Source organism: Gracilinanus agilis, chromosome 3 (assembly GCF_016433145.1).
Source record: "Gracilinanus agilis isolate LMUSP501 chromosome 3, AgileGrace, whole genome shotgun sequence".
NCBI classification, from domain to species: domain Eukaryota; kingdom Metazoa; phylum Chordata; class Mammalia; order Didelphimorphia; family Didelphidae; genus Gracilinanus; species Gracilinanus agilis.
Genome location: NC_058132.1, coordinates 597,661,908 through 597,666,914, shown reverse-complemented (window position 1 = coordinate 597,666,914; position 5,007 = coordinate 597,661,908). Strand labels below are relative to the sequence as shown.

The 5,007-nt window shown below is 32.7% G+C and overlaps 1 pseudogene; it reads left to right on the top strand.

Moving 5' to 3' along the window:
• The first annotated feature begins 206 nt into the window (after positions 1–206).
• On the top strand, positions 207–588 carry LOC123240093 (annotated as a pseudogene).
• The last annotated feature ends 4,419 nt before the right edge of the window (positions 589–5,007 follow it).

Here is a 5,007-nt window from a genome sequence, read left to right as displayed (position 1 = left end):
TTCGAGAACCTTACACAGTCAATTTTTAAAGATTGAATAACTTATAACTTTAGTCAAGTTGTTGAATTTAAAATAAATCCACAAATCATCAGCATATCTATGTTACCAACAAAACCTATCAGGAAGATATAAAAAGAGAAATTCCATTTAAAATATCTATAGAATGGCATGGCCCGCATGCAGCGTGATGTTAGCCCCACAGTGGCATGGCTGCCCAGTCTGCTGGTCCGGCTGATGAGAATTTATACTGTGCTGAGTATATGTCCCCCGCAGCCAAACGCCCGAGTCCAACTTCGACCAGGGGCTGGCCAGGACTCTAATAGCGGTGGGACTAGGGGTTGCAGCCTTTGCATCTGCAGGTCGCTATGCATTTCAAATCTGGAAGCCTCTCAAAGTAATCACAGAAACTGCAAAGAAGATACAATCTCCTCCCATCTGCTGGCAAGGCCAAGATTAGAACAGCTCACAGGAGAATCATGATTTTGAATCACCCAGATAAAGGTGGATCTCCCTGTTTTGCAACCAAAATAAATGAAGCAAAAGACTTGCTAGAATCCAGCACCAAGCAGTGATGCTCAAGGACTACTGTGACAGGAGAAAGCGGAACTTTAAAAAAATGTAATGAAGCCCTGAAAAATTAAGCTACACCATCACTTGCTGAGCTACACATTTACACTCTACTGCATAACAGACTAATTGTTCTGTTGTTGACCTTTTTGAAAATAAAACATGAATTACAAAAAAAAATATATCTACAGAATGTATAAAATACTTGGCAACCTATCTGCAAAAGCATTCCTGGGAACTATATGAAACTAGTACAAAACACTATTTTCAGAAACAAAGACAAAACTAAAAAGAAAAAAGACACAGCTAAACAATTGGAGAAATAACAATTGTCCATGGATAGGCCAAGCCATTGTAATAAAAATTATAATACTACTAAAATCAACTCTCTTATTTAATGCCATACAAATCACAATAACAAAAGATTACTTTATTGAGTTAGAAAAAATAATAAAATTTATCTGGAAGAATAAAAAGTCAATATAAATAATTTTAAAAGTATGAAAGAAGGGCCCCTTTTTATAGTACCAGATCTCAATCTATTCTACAAATCAGTAAATCTCAAAATAATTTGGTACACTTTTTTTAAAATAGAGAGGCTAACATTCAGAGGAAGAACTACAGGAGTGGAAACACAGAAGAAAAACAACTGCTTGAACACTTGGGTTGATGAGGACATGATTGGGGATGTAGACCCGAAAAGACCACACCAATGTAACTATCAATAATATGTAAATAAGTTTTGACTGACTACACATGTTAAAACCAGTGGAAATGCGAGTTAGCTATGGGGGGGGGGGTGAAGGGGGGTTTGAGGGGGTGAAGGGTAAAATAAAAACATGAATTATGTAACCACGGAAAATTTTTCTAAAAATAAAAAAAAAATCATTTAAATAAATAAATAAATGAATTAATGACAATAAATAAATAAAATAAAAGCAATTATGATTTAAAAAATAGAGAGGCTAATCAGTGGAATGGATTTGATGTATAATATACAGAAGCAAACAAACTTAAGAACCTAGTGTTTAATAAACTCAGACTCTCAATACCCAGGTAGGGAATCATTATCTGACAAAATCTTCTGAGAAAATTAGAAAGCATTCTGGTAAAAATTGGGTTAGACAAATACTTCACAACCTAAATGAAAATAAGCTCCAAATGAATAAATATATATATATATATATATACATATATATGCATATATATGTATATATATATGTCTTAGATATAAAATCATGACTAAAGTAAAAGAGAAAAAAAATGCCTTTCAGATATATGGATAAGAGAAGAATTCATCACAAACAAGGGATAGAGACAATCACAAAAGATAAAGTAAACAATTTTGATTACCTAGAATTTTAAAGTTTTTGAATAAACAAAATCACACAACTAAGCTTAGAAGGGAAATACTTGACTGTGAAAAAAAATATTTGCAAGAAGCTTCTCCAATAAATATCTCACTTTTAGACATATAAATAATTTATTCAAATTTATAAAAATAAGAGTCATTCCTCAATTGATAAAGAGGCAAAGAATATGAGCAAGCAATTCTCCAGGGAAGAAATCTAAACAATCCATAGAAATATGAAAAATGCTTCAAAACAACAATCATTAAAGAAATGTAAAGCAAGGATGGCAAAAAAAAGGGAAATAACAATTGTTAAAGAAGCACCAGAAAAAAAAAAAAAAGAAGTGCATTAACATACTGTTGGAGGAGTTTGAAATCAGTAGATAGGAAGCATTTTGAAACTATAACTATAAAATCACTAAACTCTGCATACCTTTTGACCTAGAACAGTGGTTCCCAAACTTTTTTGGCCTACTGCCCCCTTTCCAGAAAAAATATTATGAAACTATTTATTAAACTCAGAAAAATGTAATACAAAAAAAGTGTGGCCATCACTGATTCCCTGATTCGCTGCAGCATCCACCAGGAGGCGGTAGCGCCCACTTTGGGAATCACTGACCTAGAAGAATCATCACTAGTCCCACACCTCAAAGAGATCAAAGTTAGAAGAAAAGAATTCTTAAGTATTTTTTTAACACTTATAGCAGCACTTTTTTGTAGTGGTAAAGAATTAGAAACAAAAGGAGTGCCTTTCAATTAAGGAATGGTTGGACAAATTATTATATGTCAATATATAGTGGAATTACATTATATCATAAGAAATGATGGAAAGGACTGTTTTAGAGGAACTAAGGAAGACTTCTACAAATTGATGCAACACAAACTGAGCAGAACCAGGAGAACAATTTATACACAATTTATATAGTAACAGCACTATGAAGATAAACAGCTTGGAAAGACTTAAAGAACTCAGATCAATACAATGACCAATCATGATTCTAGGAAACCAATAATGAAAAATGTTATCTACCTCCTCACAGAGGAATAATGGATTCAGGGTACAAACTGAGACATAGATATGCATGTTTATGTACACATACACACACACATATATATGGCAATGTAGAAATTTCTTTTGCTTGACTATGCATATTTCTTACAAGGCTTTATTTTTCCAGTGAGAATGCTATAAAAGAAAGAGGACAAGTAGAGATGAAATAGCCAAAAAAATACTTCTAAATGCACTGAAAAGAAGAGGACAGTCAGGGGGAAAAAAGTATAAATAGGACAACTTTGAAAGTTGCAAGGAGGGGGTAAAATTTCATGTTGAATTTATTATATTTAAAGGGAAAGCAAGGTATTACCAATAGAGATTATCATTTTATGTACAACAATCAACTTTTCTGTTTTATAGGTATATGGAAATGCTCATGTTATTTGACATTAAAGTTCAGAATATTTTCTTTAAAAACTGATCATCATACTTGGAATCAAAAGTTAATTTGAGTTCCAGCTCTACCACTTAGTAGGTATGTAACTGGTCAAGTCACTTCTATATGAGACTCAGTTTACTGATCCACAAAATCATGAATTTGGACTAAACAATCTCTAAAATTTCTTCTGCTTTCATTACCCTATGGTTTTATTATTCAGAGCCCCCAAAACAAAAACTTTCCTAATCAAACTCTAACTTCTAACACTTTGTCATCATAAGAGAAATTCCTAAAGCACAGGTATTTCAAAATTTGTGACACAGAAAGATTTAACAAAATTTGTCTGTCCTTCTCTGGTCCTATCAGTCCTCTGGTCCTAATTCTGCAGTTCAGTAACTGAGCTAACAATGTTTCAATGATTTTATTTTTTAAGTTAATATATTCTAAGACTGTAATCTTATAACTGTCAATTTCCCCAAGTATGTCAAGTTAATTTGACATCAAGGACCAAAATTTAATGAGGATTTATGTGACTAAAGAGTGACAAGGAGAGAATGAATAAAGGAAAGGGGAAAAATAGGAAAGAATATCAATTTTTTAAAGGAGACAAAAGTTCTGAGAAAATAAAAGAATAGAGCAAATTTTAGGAATTTTTGAATAAGTATTTGCTTTGGTCAAATTAGTATAACCAAAACTATATAAAGGTTTATGCGATCCAGATGATTAGAGAGAAAAAATAGGTTTTTGCTTGAATTCCTCTGAACTGACTGCCCAGTCAGTCTGAAATCCATTAGTTAATTGTGCAACCCTCTTTTTTCCTTTGCTTAGAGTTTTAGGGCCTTTTGGCTTCAAATAAAGGGACATATAATCTATAAGATTCAAAGAAAGAGAAAATTTCTGATACTAAAAGGAGGCCCTATTTACTACAAAACTGTATTTTTCAAGTTTCCCCAGGACCAGGGTGCAGAATAGGTTCCTAAGACCTAAAGGAGTTAAGTTTACCTTTTTTTATGAAAATAAAATGTTTATGGGGTCTTTTCAGGTTAAATGACTACATAGAAGGTCCTCAGTATTAACCCTAAGCAAAGTTCTTGGTCTGATTTCTATTTCTTTCAGAACAATGACTTTGGTTTGAAAAAAAGTTGTATGGCACTCATTTTTGTTTATTTGTCTAAAAAGAAATCAAAGTGGCTAATCAACTGTTAGGATATGGCAGATCTGCAGAATTAGAATCTCAGATCATCTATTTCAATTCATATCTGAACAAAAATCCTTTCTTTAACAGCCCTCACAAAGAAGTAAAATGGATCATTAATCACTTAAGGAAGTGATTTTTTTTATGACATCAGAGAGTTTCTCAAATTATCTCAAGGAATATGGTAAAATTCAAAAGTGAACTAACCTGAATTTGCCTTCAACTAAAAAAAAAAGTCATAGAGAAAGAATTGGAGATGGAAGAAATAAAGTAGATGAAGCTAAATTAGTTCTTTCTGAAAACCTCCTTAAGAACTCTTGTTAAGGAAATGGTGTCCAAAAAACAAGGACACAAGCCCAAACCCTGATAAAACCTTTAGCTTCTGGTCATTTGAATCTTGTCTAAACCCCATCCAAAGGGAGAAGGGGAGGCATCTGGTCCTAAAGCTATATAACTACACA